Source organism: Trichomycterus rosablanca, chromosome 14 (genome assembly GCF_030014385.1).
Source record: "Trichomycterus rosablanca isolate fTriRos1 chromosome 14, fTriRos1.hap1, whole genome shotgun sequence".
Taxonomy (NCBI): Eukaryota; Metazoa; Chordata; class Actinopteri; order Siluriformes; family Trichomycteridae; genus Trichomycterus; species Trichomycterus rosablanca.
Window position 1 is genome coordinate 16,861,354 of NC_086001.1, and position 22,507 is coordinate 16,883,860.

General features: G+C 39.2%; 1 long non-coding RNA gene across 1 annotated transcript; it reads left to right on the plus strand.

The window, feature by feature from the left end:
- The first annotated feature begins 4,908 nt into the window (after positions 1 to 4,908).
- On the plus strand, positions 4,909 to 10,840 carry LOC134326958 (uncharacterized). The gene is made up of 3 exons (XR_010014658.1): positions 4,909 to 4,998; positions 10,034 to 10,260; positions 10,433 to 10,840. It is a non-coding gene; the product is annotated as an uncharacterized LOC134326958 (long non-coding RNA).
- Positions 10,841 to 22,507: the final 11,667 nt, after the last annotated feature.

The following is a 22,507-nucleotide window of genomic DNA, read 5'->3' on the forward strand; positions in this document are numbered from 1 at the left end:
CCGGAACATCGACTGAGATAAATGCTCTTTTACTGAGTTCCCACACACACACACTTCAAAGTCTCTTAAGAAGCTTCTCAGAAAAACAACTAGCTAAAAAGATCACCCAGAGGTCACACTGTGTTAATACTGTTTGTTTTTACATTTATTTTGCTTTCTGTTTACAGTATTTTGCAGTATTTCATTTATAATTAATTAATTGAGGATGTACTTGTGTTTTCTGAAGTTGTACACACAAGAAACGGCAACAATATAATAGTGTTGACCTTAATAATACGTTGTGTGGCATTTAAAAACCCGATACACACTTTTTCTAAGTTTGATCACAGGGGGCGCACTTTCTCACACACACACACACACACACACACACACACACACACACACACACATCTTATACACACACCTTATATACACACCTTATACACACATTATATACACACCGTATATACACACACGTAATACGCACACATAATACACACACGTAATACACACACACCGTATATACACACCTTATACACACGTGATACGCACACCTTATACACATGTAATATGCACACCTTATATACACACCTTATACACACACCTTATACACACATAATACACACACATAATACACACACCTTATATACACACCTTATACACACACCTTATACACACATAATACACACACCTTATATACACACATAATACACACACCTTATATACACACCTTATACACACATAATACACACACATAATACACACACCTTATATACACACATAATACACACACCTTATACACACTCCTTATACACACACCTTATACACACATAATATACACACATAATACACACACCTTATATACACACCTTATACACACACCTTATACACACATAATACACACACGTAATACGCACACCTTATACACACACCTTATATACAGACCTTATACACACATAATACACACACATAATACACACACCTTATATACACACATAATACACACACCTTATACACACTCCTTATACACACACCTTATATACACACCTTATACACACATAATATAAACACATAATACACACACCTTATATACACACCTTATATACACACATAATACACACACCTTATACACACTCCTTATATACACACATAATACACACACCTTATACACACACCTTATATACACACCTTATACACACATAATACACACACACGGTCTGTCATGTTATGGGGGTGTGTCAGTACCAGTACCAGGATTTGTCATGGTATAGGGGTGTGTCAGTACCAGTACCAGGGTCTGTCATGGTATGGGGGTGTGTCAGTACCGGTACCAGGGTCTGTCATGGTATGGGGGTGTGTCAGTACCAGGGTGTGTCATGGTATGGGGGTGTGTCAGTACCAGTACCAGGGTCTGTCATGGTATGGGGGTGTGTCAGTACCAGTACCAGGGTCTGTCATGGTATTGGGGTGTGTCAGTACTAGTGTGTTATGGTATGGGGGTGTGTCAGTACCAGGGTCTGTCATGGTATGGGGGGGTGTCAGTACCAGTGTGTTATGGTATGGGGGTGTGTCAGTACTAGGGTGTGTCATGGTATGGGGTGTGTCAGTACCAGTACCAGGGTGTGTCATGGTATGGGGGTGTGTCAGTACCAGTACCAGGGTGTGTCATGGTATGGGGGTGTGTCAGTACCAGTACCAGGGTGTGTCATAGTATGGGGGTGTGTCAGTACCAGTACCAAGGTGTGTCATGGTATAGGGTGTGTCATGGTATGGGGGTGTGTCAGTACTAGGGTGTGTCATGGTATGGGGGTGTGTCAGTACTAGGGTGTGTCATGGTATGGGGGTGTGTCAGTACCAGTACCAGGGTGTGTCATGGTGTGGGGGTATGTCAGTACCAGTACCAGGGTGTGTCATGGTATTGGGGTGTGTCAGTACCAGTACCAAGGTGTGTCATGGTATAGGGGTGTGTCAGTACCAGTACCAGGGTGTGTCATGGTATGGGGGTATGTCAGTACCAGTACCAGGGTGTGTCATGGTATGGGGGTGTGCCAGTATGGTATGGGGTGTGCCAGTACCAGTACCAGGGTGTGTCATGGTATGGGGTGTGTCAGTACTAGGGTGTGTCATGGTATGGGGGTGTGTCAGTACCAGGGTGTGTCATGGTATGGGGTGTGTCAGTACCAGGGTGTGTCATGGTATGGGGGTGTGTCAGTACCAGTACCAGGGTGTGTCATGGTATGGGGGTGTGTCAGTACCAGTACCAAGGTGTGTCATGGTATAGGGTGTGTCAGTACCAGTACCAGGGTGTGTCATGGTATGGGGGTGTGTCAGTACCAGGGTGTGTCATGGTATGGGGGTGTGTCAGTACCAGTACCAGTGTGTGTCATGGTATGGGGGTGTGTCAGTACCAGTACCAGTGTGTGTCATGGTATGGGGGTGTGTCAGTACCAGGGTGTGTCATGGTATGGGGGTGTGTCAGTACCAGGGTGTGTCACACACACACACCTAGGGTACCCTGTTACCCCCAGGACATGGGGAGAACAAACTTCACCCGGTAATCGAACCCAGGACCCTCCAGAAGCCGTCCCACAGTGGAAATCAAGTCAGTATATGTGCAGTCACATGAATCCAGTCATGCCCATATATGGTAAAGGTAAATTCACTCTGCTCCCTCGGAACGCTGTGACATCACAATCTGGACCTGTGCTCTTCAGGAGCAGCATTTTGATTTTCTCCTCATTTACGATGGCTGCTTCTCTGAGACAGAGGTTTCTGCGTGTGCTGTGTTGCGGGGCGCCTTCCCGGGCATCCTCCGGGGGCGACCCGGGTCACGGGGGCAGCACGGGGGCCCAGGAAGCGCTCCTGATGGAGGGGTTTCTGTTTAAGAGGACCAGGAGTGTGTTTAAAACCTGGAACAGGTCTGTATACTGATGCTTAGTGTATATATTAGGATTTATATATATATATATATATATACTGTATATATATATATACAGTGGTGCTTGAAAGTTTGTGAACCCTTTAGAATTTTCTATATTTCTGCATAAATATGACCTAAAACATCATCAGTCCTAAACGTAGATAAAGAGAACCCAGTTAAAGAAATGAGACAAAAATATTATACTTGGTTATTTATTTATTGAGGAAAATGATCCAATATTACATATTTGTGAGTGGCAAAACTATGTGAACCTCTAGGATTTGCAGTTAATTTGAAGGTGAAATTAGAGTCAGGTGTTTTCAATCAATGTGATGACAATCAGGTGTGAGTGGGCACCCTGTTTTATTTAAAGAACAGGGATCTATCAAAGTCTGCTCTTCACAACACATGTTTGTGGTAGTGTATCATGGCACAAACAAAAAAGATTTCGGAGGACCTCAGAAAAAGAGTTGTTGATGCTCATCAGGCTGGAAAAGGTTACAAAACCATCTCTAAAGAGTTTGGACTCCACCAATCCACAGTCAGACAGATTGTGTACAAATGGAGGAAATTCAAGACCATTGTTACCCTCCCCAGGAGTGGTCGACCAACAAAGATCACTCCAAGAGCAGGCGTGTAATAGTCGGCGAGGTCACAAAGGACCCCAGGGTAACTTCTAAGCAACTGAAGGCCTCTCTCACATTGGCTAATGTTAATGTTCATGAGTCCACCATCAAGAGAACACTGAACAACAATGGTGTGCATGGCAGGGTTTCAAGGAGAAAGCCACTGCTCTCCAAAAAGAACATTGCTGCTCGTCTGCAGTTTGCTACAGATCACGTGGACAAGCCAGAAGGCTATTGGAAGAATTTTTTGTGGACGGATGAGAACAAAATAGAACTTTTTGGTTTAAATGAAAAGCGTTATGTTTGGAGAAAGGAAAACACTGCATTCCAGCATAAGAACCTTATCCCATCTGTGAAACATGGTGGTGGTATTATCATGGTTTGGGCCTGTTTTGCTGCATCTGGGCCAGGACGGCTTGCCATCATTGATGGAACAATGAATTCTGAATTATATCAGATAATTCTTAAGGAAAATGTCAGGACATCTGTTCATGAACTGACTCTCAAGAGAAGGTGGGTCATGCAGCAAGACAACGACCCTAAACACACAAGTCGTTCTACAAAGAATGGTTAAAGAAGAATAAAGTTAATGTTTTGGAATGGCCAAGTCAAAGTCCTGACCTTAATCCAATCGAAATGTTGTGGAAGGACCTGAAGCGAGCAGTTAATGTGAGGAAACCCATCAACATCCCAGAGTTGAAGCTGTTCTGTACGGAGGAATGGGCTAAAACTCTTCCAAGCCGGTGTGCAGAACTGATCAACAGTTACCGGAAACGTTTAGTTGCAGTTATTGCTGCAAAGGGAGGTCACACCAGATACTGAAAGCAAAGGTTCACATACTTTTACCACTCACAAATATGTAATATTGGATCATTTTCCTCAATAAATAAATGACCAAGTACAATATTTTTTTCTCATTTGTTTAACTGGGTTCTCTTTATCTACTTTTAGGACTTGTGTGAAAATCTGATGATGTTTTAGGTCATATTTATGCAGAAATATAGAAAATTCTAAAGGGTTCACAAACTTTCAAGCACCACTGTATATTAGGAATATATATACACAATATTATATTTAAACACTCAATATCATATATATATACACACACGATGTGTTTGATCTCTGCAGGCGGTGGTTCATCATACAGAACAATCAGCTTCTCTACAAGAAGAGGTTTAAGGTAGGTCACATGACTTTACATGATCTAAATCAGCTCTCTGCTGGACTCAGACTCTCATAATTCTGGCGCATCACAGCAGACTTCTGTGCCGGACTGTGTCCCAAACCGCCCCCATTGCGGTTACGTCTGGGATGATTTCACCGGTGTTTATATCATCGACTGTATAAATAAGAAGGTTTTATGTTCTATTCCCCCAGCGTGACTTCATGGTGCTGGCTGAAGACCTGCTGTTCGGTCCAGAGCTGCGAGGACGCCGGGCGACGCTTCTGCTTCCGGGTGGTCACGCCCACAAGGTAAGTCCAGATACTGCTTTATTAGTAAATGATTGTTTTATAGATGTTGAGTGACATCTATAAGTATAAAATGAAGAAACTTGTCAGAACAGACAGCTCATCAGTCAGACCATTATTTACATTTACATTTTTAGCACTTAGCAGACGCTTTTGTCCAAAGTGACTTACACAATGAGTGGAACACAATGAGCAATTGAGGGTTAAGGGCCTTGCTTAGGGACCCAACAGTGGCAACCTTCTGTTTACTAGTCCAGTACCTTAACCACTGAGCTATCACTGGCCTCATCAGACCATCAGACCACCAGACCACCATTACGACCAGATTAAGAACTAATTCACAGTTTACAAACAAACACAATTCAAAATAAACAACAGAAACAGACACAGACTTACTGTCACTTTTAAACTACTACACAATTACTGAACCTGCTCCATTATGCTTTAAACCTCGGTGTATATTATCTGGAAACAGATGCTCTTCATATAGAATTAAGCTTTACATTTGCTTGATGGTAATAACTCTTAGTGAAGTCTTAATGAACAGTTAAAACATCAATTCAGGTTTTTAGTTCAACTGAGAAAGAATATTAACAGTAGCTCAACTTCCTAAAACCCAGAATCTACACGTACAAATCCTACATTCATTCCACAAAGTTCACAAACATGATTTAATGAGTGAAAACTTGATGTTTGGAGCCCCTCTGGTGTGCAGGCTGGTACTGTGTATCAGCACTACTTACTGTGTGCAGGACCTGAGTCGTATCTGCTCCAGTCACTGGTTGGCGGCGTCAAGCTCAGTCAAGAACTTTAAGAAATATATAGTTTAGATAGTTCACACATATAAGAACCCATAAAACCTCTTAGATGTGTATGAAGAAAGTCTGATCATAAGAAATGACTAGACAGCGATGTCTCAAGCAGGACTGAGATCTCGGATCAATAAAATAACATGAAACTGCTGCATTTCTGGTGCAATAACAACCAAATTCAGTTTAGGAGCCGCTCATTTTTACAGATCTTCACTGTAGGTGTGCAGAATCTAAAATAGTTTTTGTGCTGCCATGCAGCTGGTTGAATTGAGTTAGTGTAGAATTATATACAAAGATCTACAGTGAACATGTGGGCTAGCCAATTAGCTCAGTTGGTTAGAGCGTGGTGCTAATAACTCCAAGGTCACGGGTTCGATCCCCGTATGGGCCATGCCCACTTTTGGACTTAAACTAACAAACAAGTGAGCCTTCTCTAACTGTCGTGTACTATTGACCTGGGCTTCAAACGTTGTCGCTGACAAGTGTGAGATCTTTTTAATGCTCCTCTCATTCAGGTCAAACATGCCATTATTTTTAATTAGCCAAACTTAATGACCCTTCTGTAAATGGTTTAATGTGCACACTGCTGCTACTGGCTTGTTTTTCTTTGCTACAATGTAAGTTCATACGTTTAAGTTCATGTTATCAAGTTATCTCATATATCTGTCTATAATTAATGTTTAATTTTGTTGGGTTATGCTGAGTTGTTACAAAAACCCAACTGTGAGGTTCTTTTTTTTACCATGGTTCAACTATGTAACTTTACTGCAGCTTGTATTTAAATGAAAGGTTTACATTGCTGTCTTCAGGATTTCCTCTTTAGTGATATTTAATGTTAATAGCTGTTCTGATCTAAAATATGCTGCTGCCTTTACCTTTGAAACTGAGAAGTGATTTGTGAGATAATTAAAATAAGTGAAATGTTTATTTTGTACTTTGGTTTTATATTATTTGCACAAACATTTGTTTTATGCAACTTTAAACCTGTATTAAAAAAATGAACATTTTAAATGTGTCTTTATTTGCTTTAACTAAGCTAAAGTTTTTAACAGGGACAAAAATGACAGTTTGTGTAGCAGGGCTGGACATGCCTCACTATTGCAGTGGAAGGTAAACCCACACTCCTGCAAGAATGGAAACAGTAAGTAAGTACAATGTTTTTTATAAAGCTATAAAACTACTTCCACTGACCAAAGTACACAGCATTCATATGAATTAACAAAACACAGATCTCAGATAACATGAACCTGAAGGTATGAATTTACATTGTAGAAAAGAAAAACAGGCCAGTAGCAGCAGTGTGCACATTAAACCATTTACATAAGGGTCATTAAGTTTGGCAAATTGAAATAATGGCTTGTTTGGAGTTGAACAGCAGTCCTTTAGAGAGGACTACAGTCAGTCCTAGACGTTCTTCCAAGCAGTTCCTCTAATGTCATGTTTAGTTCTCCAACATGCTTCTCTAACTCTGTTCTTTCTTTCCTAGACCTTTTACAATCTGATCATCTGAGTCTGATTCCTGTGTTTTACAGTGTTTACAGAGTCCAGATACAATTTCTCTCCAGTGTGAATGTGCTGGTGTAATTTGAGATGACAATGTTGATTATACTCTTTCCACACTGAGATCACTGATACAGTTTCTCTCCAGTGTGAATGCGCTGGTGTAATTTGAGATGACAATGTTGATTAAAATTCTTTCCACACTGAGATCACTGATACGGTTTCTCTACAGAGTGAATGCGCTGGTGTATTAACTCTATTCTGCCACCTTTATACGCCCTGCATAACCAGCAGATAGATAACTCCTCCACCAATCACCACGCTGTAGAAGATGTTTAGTTCAACTCTGTTTAATGGCAAACTGAAAGTAGGGTAAAACTACAAGAAGTAAAAACAACACATTTATAAACTTCAGCACATCAATAAATGAATATCAAATGATATTTAAGTTTAAAGTCCATATGCATATTATTCCAAGTTATGCATTTCAATACTAATAAGCCAACATGTGCAAATTCATTTAACTTAATGCATCATGAGCTAACATGATTCAAGCATGTAATACAAAATCGCATCAAATACAAAATCGCATCAAATACAAAAAAAGAATTGCATACTTCCATACTCAATAATACACGAGAGTGGTTAGTATGTCCAAATACACAGTATTCATAAAAAGGTACGCGAGAAGTACCCAGATGACCTACTTCTTGGGCAGCCATGTTCGAGTATGCAACCCATAATGTATCCCATAATGCAACCGTAGCTGTGAAGCGGAAGAAAAAACAAGAATTTGGGGGAAACGGAAAGTCCTCTGTTTACAGAGGTGTAAGTAAGATAAACAAAATAAAAAAAAATATTATTGTATACAACCCTAAATAACAAAAAATGATAACTATTTAAAAAATTGTCAAGTGGGGCTTGTCTGTAACTATGGTGGTCTGTAACCATGGCGATATTACGTCATCACTTGACGTTGGTAAGATGGAGGACGTAGTACGTAGGGGTGTTGTTACTTCTGTACTGAAAGCACTGCGTACTTCCTCCAATCTAGTACAGACTCTGTTAGTATCGGATTCCACACAGTTTCTCTCCAGTGTGAATGTGCTGGTGTCTTTAGAAATGACTCTGTATATTAAAACTCTTCCCACACTGTGAGCACTGATATGTTTTCTCTCAAGTGTGAATGCGCTGGTGTTTTTTGAGATGATTCTGTTGATTAAAACTCCTCCCACACTGTGAGCACTGATACGGTTTCTCTCCAGTGTGAATGCGCTGGTGTTTTTTGAGAGCACTCTGTCTATTAAAACTCTTTCCACACTGTGAGCACTGATACGGTTTCTCTCCAGTGTAAATGTGCTGGTGTTTTTTGAGATTATTCTGTATATTAAAACTCTTTCCACACTGTGAGCACTGATACGGTTTCTCTCCAGGGTGAATGCGCTGGTGTTTTTTGAGATTACTCTGTATATTAAAACTCTTTCCACACTGTGAGCACCGATATGGTTTCTCTCCAGTGTGAATGCGCTGGTGTTTTTTTTTTTTTTTTTTTTTTTTTTTTTTTAACTCCTTTTTCTCTCCTTTTAGCGCATCCAATTGTTCAATTAGCATCGTGCTTCCTCTCTGTCTATGCCGAACCCTGCCCTGACGGAGGTGATTGAAGCTAACCCGTATCCCCTCCGAAACACGAGCAGCAGCCAGATGCATCTTTGCCACCCACACATTGACGAGTTTGGCGCCACCTAGCGTTGCATGCGGAGAGACACACCCTAAGGGCACCCTCTCCCATCTCTGTGTAAGCGCCTCCAATCAGCCGGCAGAGAACGCAATCGCATTCTGACAGAGAGAGACCCACATCCGGTTCTTTGTCCCACCCCCCACATGAGCAACCGGCCAATCGTTGCTCATATAGCCACTCAGCTTCGAACCGGTAAAGCAAGGCTGGATTCGATACCACGCTTCTCAGAATCCAGCCCTGGTTGCAGCGCGTTTCCTTTTACCGCTGCGCCACCTGAGCGGCTGCGCTGGTGTTTTGGGAGATTACTTTGTATATTAAAACTCTTTCCACACTGTGAGCACTGATTACTGCTGATTACTGGAGCTTCTGGAGGGCGTCAGATCCTCATGTTCAGTTTTAATCTTCACCAGAGTCTCATATTTATCATGGTTGCAGCTCTTGATGTGATTGTGGAGCTGATTTTGGGTTGTAGAGGAACGTGGACACGAGGAGCAGCAGAAATCCTTGTTCAGTTCTGAAGCAGAAAATAATAAAATACATTTATAACATTATAAATAATCAAATACATTTATAACATTATAAATAATTAAATACATTTATAACATTATAAATAATAAATACATTTATAACATTATAAATAATCAAATACATGTATAACATTATAAATAATCAAATACATTTATAACATTATAAATAATAAATACATTTATAACATTATAAATAATCAAATACATTTATAACATTATAAATAATAAATACTGTTAGTAATTGTTAAACTGAGATCTGATGCTAAAGTCCTGTAACGTGATTCATCCTGCATTCATCATTTCCTGCTCACATTGATCTGCATGAGCACAATACAAGCTTTCACTGTATGATGCTTCATCCCAGGTTCCTCTGATTCTATTCAATCCAAATCTTATTTTACTCAAGATAAAAAATATCTTACTGAGTTCATCTTTATCTTCAGGTTCTTCCTTCTTCACAGGCTTCATCTGGAAACCTCCACACTGTTGGTCCTCTGGGGTGAGGTGTTCCTCAGAGGTGACGTGTTCCACAGGGATTAAAGATCCTTCACCTGAAATTCATCAATATGTGAAGAAGAAACTCAACAACTGGAGGAAACTGAAGGTTGTGGGTTTAGTTACCACAAATAAATACTACTTAGATTTAATCCAGACTGGAAGTATCAGCACTTCTACACAGGACAGTACGGTACAGTACAGGTTCTAATCCCACTATCCACATTCTCTTATTAGTTCTACTATACTAACCAAACTGTACTGTACTAACATGGCAAATTGCTCCACATTTACTTACAGAAGTAACTTCCATCTTCTTGCTCCTCCTTTTTAATTAGTTTCTCTTGGAATCCTTCATTTTGTAGATCTATGGGGGTGACGTGTCCCTCTTCTGCTGACTGCATTATCAAAAGATCTGACAGGCAGATAGACAAATGTACTTTATTAAAGAGAAATCCAGGAATACTCTTTTAGACTCTTTAACTGTTTATTTTTAATGCTGTGAGGCTGTAAACAGAGTGAAAATGTTGAAACTATTGTGGGACTGAGCAGCATCAGACAGAAAAGACTTCTAATAGAACTTTTTGGGTTGGTTTCACAGCCTTAATCCCTGTCTGGGAAACAACCCTTTGAGTTTGGTGGAAGTGGTTTTGTGGCCCAAAGTGAAATGATTAAGTCTGATGTTCTTTACATCTAGTTTCTCATCCACTCCCAATAACAGTGCTGTACTAATACTTTTAACTTTTACTATAAACCTGTAAAACAACCTGTAAACAAAGCTACAAGAACATTAAACATTAAAAACTGTAAACAAAGCTGAAAATGTGACGCGTTTATATCAAAATGTTAGATTTAATAATGAATAAACTCTGAATCCGTTACAAGAATGAAACCGTATCGATCGATCAACTTTGTCCGGAGAGAGAGCATGTAGTCGAATCTTCTCTCTCTGACTCCAATGACATTTGCTTCTCCTTCTATACTTGAATATTCAGACAAAAAACATATTTAATGTATTAGGTGTGTCATTTTCTTACAACTCAGTAGAGGTTCCCACAGTCCTACTGACAGCCAGGGCCTCTGTATGATTGATATACTTTCTATAGAATAACAGAACTGTATGGACTAAGGATGTCTAAGAATGGATCCCAGATGTGGATTCGTGTAACAGAATACACCCTGGCCTCCTTATGGAATGTAGAATCTCCCAGAAGTGTAGGAATATTCCAACACAGCCTCCTTCTACAAAATAATGCATTCTCCACAATAACCCATATATGAGATTATGAAAAGGGATATCTGAATAAAATATTGTCTGTGTAACTTCCAGATACATCAGTAACTACCCCAACACTGCTCAGGTAGCTTTAGAGAGGACTACAGTCAGTCCTAGACGTTCTTCCAAGCAGTTTCTCTAATGTCATGTTTTGTTTTCCAACTCACACATTCACACCAGTAGAAGCTTAAAAATAACACTACAAACCAACTAGTCTATAAGCACAAGAGGATTCATCTTTATAGTCGGTGCTGTTTATGATTTTACACTTTAAAACATGAGGAGTTTTTTTTTATTACAACAAACACAACGGCAACAATTAATAATTATAAAAATAAAATAATAATAGTAACGTTACAGATCTGTACCCATTCAACAAGTTGTAATTTTTTTCTAGCACCACTAGATGGCAACAATGTCTGTACAACATTTTGAACTTCACTTTAAAAGTCAGTTGAATGTGTTTTACTGTAGTAAGAATGAAAGTATGAGCTGATCTTTGTCTCATTATGTAGCTTTGATGAAGAAAAAGCCGCTGGGTCAGTGTGTAACAGGAGGTTTGGAGTGAAGGTGGGTGTGTGTGGATAAAAACTTCCAGCACCTGGTATTACCAGGCAGTCTCCCATCCAAGTACTAATCAGGCCCGGCCCTGCTAAGCTTATTTGTATTATCTGTATTCAACCATTTCTTCACCAGCAGCACTGTGATTACGAGAGTGACGGTGGGACCTAGTAGCAGTATTGTTAGCTCTTATTACATTAAATAGTAACACTTTAAATACTAAAAGGTCTGAATTTCACTTCTACTCTTTTCTGTTCTTTCCTCTCCTGTTTTCTTCTCCTCTCCAATCTTCTTTGTTAATGATTTAGTTTTTATTCTCTTATAATTTATGAATAGAATTTCAGGTTACATAAAGAACTATTTTGAATTATTACCCACCCAGTCCTTTACATCTATCTTATATTGTCACTCCAGCTCAAGCCTACATACAAATACATTGACCGTGAGTTTAGACATCGCATTTAACAACCATGGACACATTTGCTGACATCAGATTCAAAACCAAACACTCATCACACAGAGGACTCGGGTGGAATTTACAGTTTAACAAATACATTTATTCCTCAATAAAGAAACACTTGGTCACCTCCATGATAAGAAAACACCTGAACTACAACAATAGTATTTATTTATTTTTAAATGTTATTTCAGTGCAGTCTGTATTAGGATTTATATGAACTGAGTTTTATGCACTAGAAGATGGTGGGATAATTAAACGTAAATATGAGTATTTCTTTTAACAAAGCAGTTTAGCTACCACTAATTTGGTCTATAGATAAACACAAAGAACAAAGACTCATGATGATAGAACAATGCAACACTGTTCAGTCCACAGCCCTCCATTCACACCTTCTCATGTACATTCTGGTTGAGGACGGTTCATTATTTGCTAAGTGGAAATCATCTAAAGACTAGAATTTTGGAGTGTAGACCTAGAAGTGTTAAAGTAAGAGGCTATTCATTTATGAAAACTTAGAAAACACCATAAAGACCAGGGTAAAATTCTTCCACTTGAAAGTAAAAGTTGTTCTGTGTTTATTAAAGTAGATTAAACTTGAATAATGAATAAAAACAGATTCAGATCTGAGGTCGGTACATTACACCAGGGGTTTTCAACCTTTTTAGGCATGCGGCCCCCTTCGTGAGCCAAGCGCGACTTGCGCCCCCCTTGCACCATGCCCCCCTCCACTTGTTGAAGCACAGCTCAAGCACTGATGCCAGCGTGGCTATCGCCACGCCCCCCCTCCCCTTGATGAACCACGGCTCAAGCGCGGATGCCACCGTTTCATAATGATAATCTCGTAATGCCACGCCCCCCCAGTCAGCCACTCGCGCCCCCCCAGAGAAGTACTCGCGCCCCCCCAGGGGGTCGCGCCCCACAGGTTGAAAACCCCTGCGTTACACCACATTACATTTGATGATTAATGATAATATTCATACAATCATGTACATTTGATAATTGAAGTAGAACAATTCAAGTGTAAATCTAAAAATGAAACACGACTTTAGTCACAAACATGTAACTTCTGTGTGACCGTACTGGTGTCTATTAAAAATGATGCTTCCAGTAAAACTTCATCTGCACTATAAGCAGCAATATGGGTCATCCTCTTATGTGAATGCGCTGGTGTGGTGTACTTAAAGGATATTCCTTTCACTAAAGTTCTTTTTTTAGACACGTGATACGACCTCTCTCCTGTGTGAATGCGCTGGTGTTGTTGGAGAACATAATGTGCAATAAAATACTTCCCACACTCTTAACAGTGATGTAGTTTTTCTATGTGAATACGCTGATGCCGTTTGAGATTATTTTCATGAGCAAAAATCTTTCCACACACTGAGCAGTGATACGGTTTCTCTCCTGTGTGAATACGCTGGTGTACTTTAAGGGCACTACTTTGAGTAAAACTCTTTCCACACTCAGTGCAGTTATACGGTTTCTCTCCTGTGTAAATACGCTGGTGCTTTTGAAGGGTAACCCTGTTGAGCAAAACTCTTTCCACACTCTGAGAAGTAATATGTTTTCTCTTCTGTGTGAACACGCTGGTGTACTTTAAGAGCATTACTGAAAGCAAAACTCTTCCCAAACTCTAAGCAGTGATATGGCTTCTCTCCTGTGTGCATGCGCTGGTGTTGTTTGAGATGACTCTGCGTAGTAAAACTCTTCCCACACTCTGAGCAATGATGAAAGTTCTTCATGTTTATGCTTTGATAAGACTGTAGAAACTGTTTCCTTGGAAAGCAACAGAAACAAAGAAACAAGTCGATTAATTAGAATTACTTTTACTACATTAATACCACAATAATATTAAACTCATCACCTAGTAATAAAAACATTAAATTAACTTCACGTCTAAGTGAGAATCTGAATTCAAAGAACATCAGGATAAAATACTTATAAATACTGCAGATATTAATAAGTAAATAACTATAAATAACTTGATATAAATAAAGATATAAGAGATCTGACTTTCTCAACATCAGTCCTGCACCAAGCAAATCTAATCCAGTTCATGACAGGACTAATAATTAGCTCACAAGTGTAAATATTTGGTGTGCTGGGAGTAAAAAAGGCTTCATAAATCATCACAATTATGAGCATAAAGCTATTTTAAACTGTCTGAATATATTAACCTAATAATATTAAATAACATAATAAAATAAAAAGAACAACAAATGCAACATAAATGTAGAAGAAACAAACAAGAAAACCCTTTACCTTGCTGTTAGAATCCTGGCAGCCACTTTAACAAAGCTGGTGTCTCCAGCAGGTCGTTTCTAATGAAGAACGTGCAGAAGATCCTTCTTACCAAGTGACTCAGCTACAAGTCTAGAGTTTAGTCCTTAAATAGAGCTGAGGACAAAGACCCAAGACGAGTTAAAACTCTGCATTGGTCAATCATCAGCCAACCATTCACACCTTCACAAAGTACTAATGGTGCCGTGTTTTCTCATGATTCCATCACTTTTTCCTGGGTTGTATGCACTAGAACAGGGGTGTCAAACTCAAGGCCCGCGAGGTTAAATGACATACGATTGTTGTGATGGTTCGAGTCGTTATAGAGACGCACTTATAATTTAATGGGACTCCAGCACCTTTAAGTGGAAACTGCTGTCGTAGTCATGGCAACTAACTTTGACCTTTGCTAGAATCCATGTCACTTTGTACCAGATGTAACACTGTAACTACAGCTATGTGCATGTACTGTATTAATACAGTACATGCACATAGCTGTAGTTACAGTGTTACATCTGGTACAAAGTGACATGGATTCTTTATTGTTCTTTATTGTTTTTATTGTTTCTATTATGTAGTTTTACTACATTCTGATGCACACAGTGTATCAGGGAGTTGTCTGTCTGTCTGTCTAGCTGAAAGGGGGGGGGGGGGGGGCTCTTAGAGCGGGGAGAACAATCATATTAAAATACACTGTAATATCCTACATAAACTGCATCTCCCTAAACGCATGCTGATTTTGTGACCCGCAAAGTGACCCCATTCCCACCAGTAGATAATCCCAACATGTACAGTGTATCACAAAAGTGAGTACACCCCTCACATTTCTGCAAATATTTTATTATATCTTTTCATGGGACAACACTATAGACATGAAACTTGGATATAACTTAGAGTAGTCAGTGTACAACTTGTATAGCAGTGTAGATTTACTGTCTTCTGAAAATAACTCAACACACAGCCATTAATGTCTAAATAGCTGGCAACATAAGTGAGTACACCCCACAGTGAACATGTCCAAATTGTGCCCAAAGTGTCAATATTTTGTGTGACCACCACTGATGGTCTGTAACGCGTTACTCTAATCTGACCACATTTTTCAGTAACGAGTAATCTAACGCGTTACTATTTCCAATCCAGTAATCAGATTAAAGTTACTTATCGAAGTTACTGTGCGTTACTATTTTTGTCATTTTCCTTAGTGAAAAGATATTTTTGCTTTCTTCTTGGCCAGGGGGTGGCCAGTGGTTGCCATGGCCACCATAAAGTAATCTTCGGCCACCCCTCTGGCCCCCCCACCACCGCTTTGCCGGCAATTTTTTTGCGGAAGCATTTCTGCACGCAGGAGCAGCGCACCTCAGATGAGTAGTTCTTCACCAAAACAGTGCAGTAATACACTCAACATAAATGTCAACCACCAACACCATTACAGAAGTACAGTAGTACTATTTAGTAGTATTCGTGGCGCGCTACGAGTAAAAGCGCCAGCTTTTCTGCGCATTCCAGTGTTGCCAGATTGGGCGAATATCCGCCAAATTGGGCGGATTTTGTTGGAAAACAATTTAATAGCAGGTAAATAACACTTCTATTTAAAAGAAAATCTTCCGTTTTAAGAAGCTCCAGCATTGTAGAAGGCTATTAAAAGTAAAGTCAATTTTCAATGCTGATTTAGCGTAATAGTGTTGGTCAGTCTGTATCATATTCTTGAAAGAAAATTAAAATTTGTTTTCCATGCATTCACACTGGCATGTTCTGGGATTCAATTGAGTCTCATCAGTACACACAAGTTGGCAGCCAAATGATAAAGTATTGCAAAGGAATATCTTTGAAATATTCCGCATTATATAACTAATAAAGTAACTTGTAATCTAACTTAGTTACTTTTAAAATCAAGTAATCCATAAAGTAGCTAAGTTACTTTTTAAAGGAGTAATCAGTAATCAGTAATCAGATTACTTTTTCCAGGTAACTATGCCATCACTGGTGACCACCATTATTATCCAGCACTGCCTTAACCCTCCTGGGCATGGAGTTCACCAGAGCTGCACAGGTTGCTACTGGAATCCTCTTCCACTCCTCCATGATGACATCACGGAGCTGGTGGATGTTAGACACCTTGAACTCCTCCACCTTCCACTTGAGGATGCGCCACAGGTGCTCAATTGGGTTTAGTCCATCACCTTTACCTTCAGCTTCCTCAGCAAGGCAGTTGTCATCTTGGAGGTTGTGTTTGTGGTCGTTATCCTGTTGGAAAACTGCCATGAGGCCCAGTTTTCGAAGGGAGGGGATCATGCTCTGTTTCAGAATGTCACAGTACATGTTGGAATTCATGTTTCCCTCAATGAACTGCAGCTCCCCAGTGCCTGCAGCACTCATGCAGCCCAAGACCATGATGCTACCACCACCATGCTTGACTGTAGGCAAGATACAGTTGTCTTGGTACTTCTCACCAGGGCGCCGCCACACATGCTGGACACCATCTGAGCCAAACAAGTTTATCTTGGTCTCGTCAGACCACAGGGCATTCCAGTAATCCATGTTCTTGGACTGCTTGTTTTCAGCAAACTGTTTGCTGGCTTTCTTGTGCGTCAGCTTCCTTCTGGGATGACGACCATGCAGACCGAGTTGATGCAGTGTGCGGCGTATGGTCTGAGCACTGACAGGCTGACCTCCCTCGTCTTCAACCTCTGCAGCAATGCTGGCAGCACTCATGTGTCTATTTTTTAAAGCCAACCTCTGGATATGACGCCGAACACGTGGACTCAACTTCTTCGGTCGACCCTGGCGAAGCCTGTTCCGAGTGGAACCTGTCCTGGAAAACCGCTGTATGACCTTGGCCACCATGCTGTAGCTCAGTTTCAGGGTGTTAGCAATCTTCTTATAGCCCAGGCCATCTTTGTGGAGAGCAACAATTCTATTTCTCACATCCTCAGAGAGTTCTTTGCCATGAGGTGCCATGTTGAATATCCAGTGGCCAGTATGAGAGAATTGTACCCAAAACACCAAATTTAACAGCCCTGCTCCCCATTTACACCTGGGACCTTGACACATGACACCAGGGATGGACAACGACACATTTGGGCACAATTTGGACATGTTCACTGTGGGGTGTACTCACTTATGTTGCCAGCTATTTAGACATTAATGGCTGTGTGTTGAGTTATTTTCAGAAGACAGTAAATCTACACTGCTATACAAGCTGTACACTGACTACTCTAAGTTATATCCAAGTTTCATGTCTATAGTGTTGTCCCATGAAAAGATATAATGAAATATTTGCAGAAATGTGAGGGGTGTACTCACTTTTGTGATACACTGTACAAGAAGAGAAAATGAAGCAGAATGAGGAAATTTAATGAAAGCGAATACAAGTTTGTGCTTTAGGAAGAGAAACCGGTGCATCTCTTGTGTCATGAGGCCGTGTCTGTGGTAAAGGAGGACAATATAAATGTAGATATACGATGTACAATATAAATATATTGTATGAATTTGACAAATGAGTTTGACACCCCTGCACTAGAAGATGGTGGGATAATTAAATGTAAATATGAGTATTTCTTTTAACAAAGGAGTTTAGCTACCACTAATTTGGTCTATAGATAAACACAAAGAACAAAGACTCATGATGATAGAACAATGCAACACTGTTCAGTCCACAGCCCTCCATTCACACCTTCTCATGTACATTCTGGTTGAGGACGGTTCATTATTTGCTAAGTGGAAATCATCTAAACACTAGAATTTTGGAGTGTAGACCTAGAAATGTTAAAGTAAGAGGCTATTCATTTATGAAAACTTAGCATCCATAATATGAAGAATTTATGCAAACACCATAAAGACCAGGGTAAAAATCTTCCACTTGAAAGTAAAAGTTGTTCTGTGTTTATTAAAGTAGATTAAACTTGAATAATGAATAAAACAGATTCAGATCTGAGGTTGGTACATTACACCACATTACATTTGATTAATAATCATAGTCATACCATCATGTACATTTGATAATTGAAGTAGAACAGTTCTAGCAGATATTAGTAGAAAAAGAAAGTACACATAGCTTTTTCTGTACATGCAGTAGTGGAGTATCATTTTATTTTCTCCTCTGAATGCGCTGGTGCTTTTCAAGACGACTCCAGTCACAAAAACTATTAAAAATGCTGCTTCCAGTAAAACTTCATCCGCACTATAAGCAGCAATATGGGTCATCCTCTTATTTGAATGTGCTGGTGTGGTGTACTTAAAGAATATTCCTTTCACTAAAGTTCTTTTCAGACAGTGAACTGTGATACGACCTCTCTCCTGTGTGAATGTGCTGGTGTTGTTGGAGAACATAATATGCAATAAAATACTTCCCACACTCTTAACAGTGATGTAGTTTCTCTATGTGAATACGCTGATGCCGTTTGAGATTATTTTTATGAGCAAAACTCTTCCCACACTCTGAGCAGTGATATAGTTTCTCTCCTGTATGAATGCGCTGGTGTCGTTGAAGATTACTCTGCGTAGTAAAACTCTTCCCACACTCTGAGCAGTGATGAAAGTTCTTCATGTTTATGCTATGATAAGACTGTAGAAACTGTTTCCTTGGAAAGCAACAAAAACGAAGAAACAAGTCGATTAATTAGAATTACTTTTACTACATTAATACCACAATAATATTAAACTCTTCACCTATTAATAAAAACCTTAAATTCACTTCATGTCTAAGTGAGAATCTGAATTCAAAGAACATCAGGATAAAATACTTATAATTACTGCAGATATTAATAAGTAAATAACTATAAATAACTTGATATAAATAAAGATATAAGAGATCTGACTTTCTCAACATCAGTCCTGCACCAAGCAAATCTAATCCAGTTCATGACAGGACTAATAATTAGCTCACAAGTGTAAATCTTTGGTGTGCTGGGAGTAAAAAAGGCTTCATAAAACACCACAATTATGAGCAAAAAGCTATTTTAAAAAGTCTGAATATATTAACCTGATAATATTAAATAACATAATAAAATAAAAAGAACAACAAATGCAACATAAATGTAAAAGAAACAAACAAGAAAACCCTTTACCTTCCTGTTAGAATCCTGGCAGCCACTTTAACAAAGCTGGTGTCTCCAGCAGGTCGTTTCTAATGAAGAACGTGCAGAAGATCCTTCTTACCAAGTGACTCAGCTACAAGTCTAGAGTTTAGTCCTTAAATAGAGCTGAGGACAAAGACCCAAGACCAGTTAAAAACTCTGCATTGGTCAATCATCAGCCAACTATTCACACCTTCTTGTGTGAAGTACTAGCTCATTATCTATGGAACGTGCAAATGAACTAGATGGAGCCTCAAAGCATAATGGGTGAAGTCAAACTACACCTATTTATCTGAGCAGAGAAGTTATTTACATTTAATCCTAAACACAAACAAGGAATTGAAAGGCTATTCTGTAAAGTGAAATGACATGAACTTAGATAAAGCTTTTATGATAAGAATCTAAGTCATGTAAAATGCTGTATGTATATTTGTGTGAATTAGTTTCTACTGTATATGAGGAACAATAAGAAAACTATAAGAGGAAACACCCACCTATAGATTTATCTGTATTTATGGTGTAGAAATATTTACTTTGCACTTGTGTGTCTGTGAACTGTGTGATTTACTTCTGCGGTCAAGCCTCCACTTCAAAATGCTCAGTCAAATCAGCTCCCACATTGTTTGTGAAGATGTGCGTATACTAAACATTACGGTAAAAGCGTCTGGCGGAACTATTTAGGATAGAATTTCAGGCTTTAAAATAAAAGGTTTGGTAATAACTGGACATTATGATTTTACTTTAAATTTAAAGTCAACTAAAACATAATCTAAGCTCATTCCCATTTTAATTTAGATTGTTATTAAATGGAATAATCTTGATTACGTGATTTGTTATTGTTATTAAAAGGAATCTACTTGTTTACACAGAACAATTCCACTTCATAATGATAGTATACAACATGTAGGTTACAAATACATTCTAGAAGGTCCTGGGTTCGAACCCCAGGTGGGGCGGTCCGGGTCCTTTCTGTGTGGAGTTTGCATGTTCTCCCCATGTCTGCGTGGGTTTACTCCGGGTACTCCGGTTTCCTCCCACAGTCCAAAGACATGCAAGTGAGGTGAATTGAAGATACTAAGCTGTCCAAGACTGTGCTTGATATGAACTTGTGAACTGACAAACCTTGTGTAATGAGTAACTACCGTTCCTGTCATGAATGTAAACAAAGTGTAAAACATGACGTTAAAATCTTAATAAACAAACAAACAATACAAATACATTATAGAAATGTGTACCAAAAAAATAGGGTTTAAATCAGGGGTGGGCAATTAAATTTTCCAAGGGGCCACACAAGAAACTGGGACTGTTGTGGAGGGCCGGACCAATAAGGTGAACTTAATTCTGCTCAATATTAATTTTATCTCTTTATTTACATTTTCAGCATTTAGCAGATATCTTTATCTAAAGCGATTTACAATACAGTTACAGTATACAGTCTGAGCAATTCAGGGTTAAGGGCCTTGCTCAAGGGTCCAACAGCAGCAACCTGGCAGTGGTGGGGCTTGAACCAGCAACCTTTTAATTACTAGTCCAGTACCTTAACCACTAGGCTATGACTGCTCACTCTTTATGAAAAGCAGTAGATTGTACAGTTCTTATAAGCTGTTAATGTTTAGATGTTACAATCAGAAAATTAGAAGTAGGCATAGTAAAAATTTTCTTATATTTCTGTTTAGTATCGTAACAGCGATTTAGAGCCTAAATTCTGATCCTTAACCAGCGTTACACCTGACTTCAGTTAATAAATACTTCAGAAGTTCATGTCTTGTTAAAAACTCCTTCTGTTCACATTACGGTGAAGCTGGAAACACTCGCACACACGTATCAAACTTACGATCAAAACTTATGATAATTTAAAGATATAGCACTCCCGTCAAAATCAATCCTGTTGTAATGCATGATTGATGTACGTTTATTTACATCTAATTTTTAATTGCCACGAACCTCATGCGGGCCGGTTGGGGATGTCTCGCATATAAAATGACCAAAAGTTAAATGATAAAATATTACTAGCTGTAATACCAATGTAAACAAAATACATCACAAAAAACTATCAATCGTAATGTAAAATGAAAGTATATTATTATTAATAATAAAAGATTTACTAGTAGTACTGATCGATCATTTGTCATTTCACCAATATCTGTGACACCCTGGATTCTGGGCTAGTTTCAGCTTCAGGGTTGATTTTAGACCAGGCTGAACCTGGCAACTCTCACGATTTTCCAGCCAAATTGGGCTACTTTCAAAATGTGTCACGGCTGTCTAAAAGCTTTCATTGCAAACCGTACAAAATGTTTTTAATGAGGATTTGCGGTCACATACCTATAAACAAGGTCTGCTAGTTTTAGCATGTGAAGGATGGGTTTAGACAGACTTTGAGCTGGATATTTGTGCTGGACTTGGCATCCCTGGGTAGAGTTGAATTGTTTGGCGTTGGTTCCAGTTGCTGCTGGAGGTAAACAGACTGAGTACAAGTACAGTCTGTGTTCCTGTAGTTATGAACTGCTCTCATTCTCAGCAGTTTGAACAGGATTTGAACGGAAGGTAAAGCTTTTATTTTCAGGTTTTGTTTCCTTCCCTTTATTAATCTTTATGTTTCCTCAGTGAGCTCGTATCACCGCTCAGAATGTAGAAAGTGCTTCAGTAAATCCAACAGTTCACATATTTCTACACCATAAATACAGATAAATCTATAGGTGGGTGTTTCCTCTTATAGTTTTCTTATTGTTCCTCATATACAGTAGAAACTAATGCACACAAATATACATACAGCATTTTACATGACTTA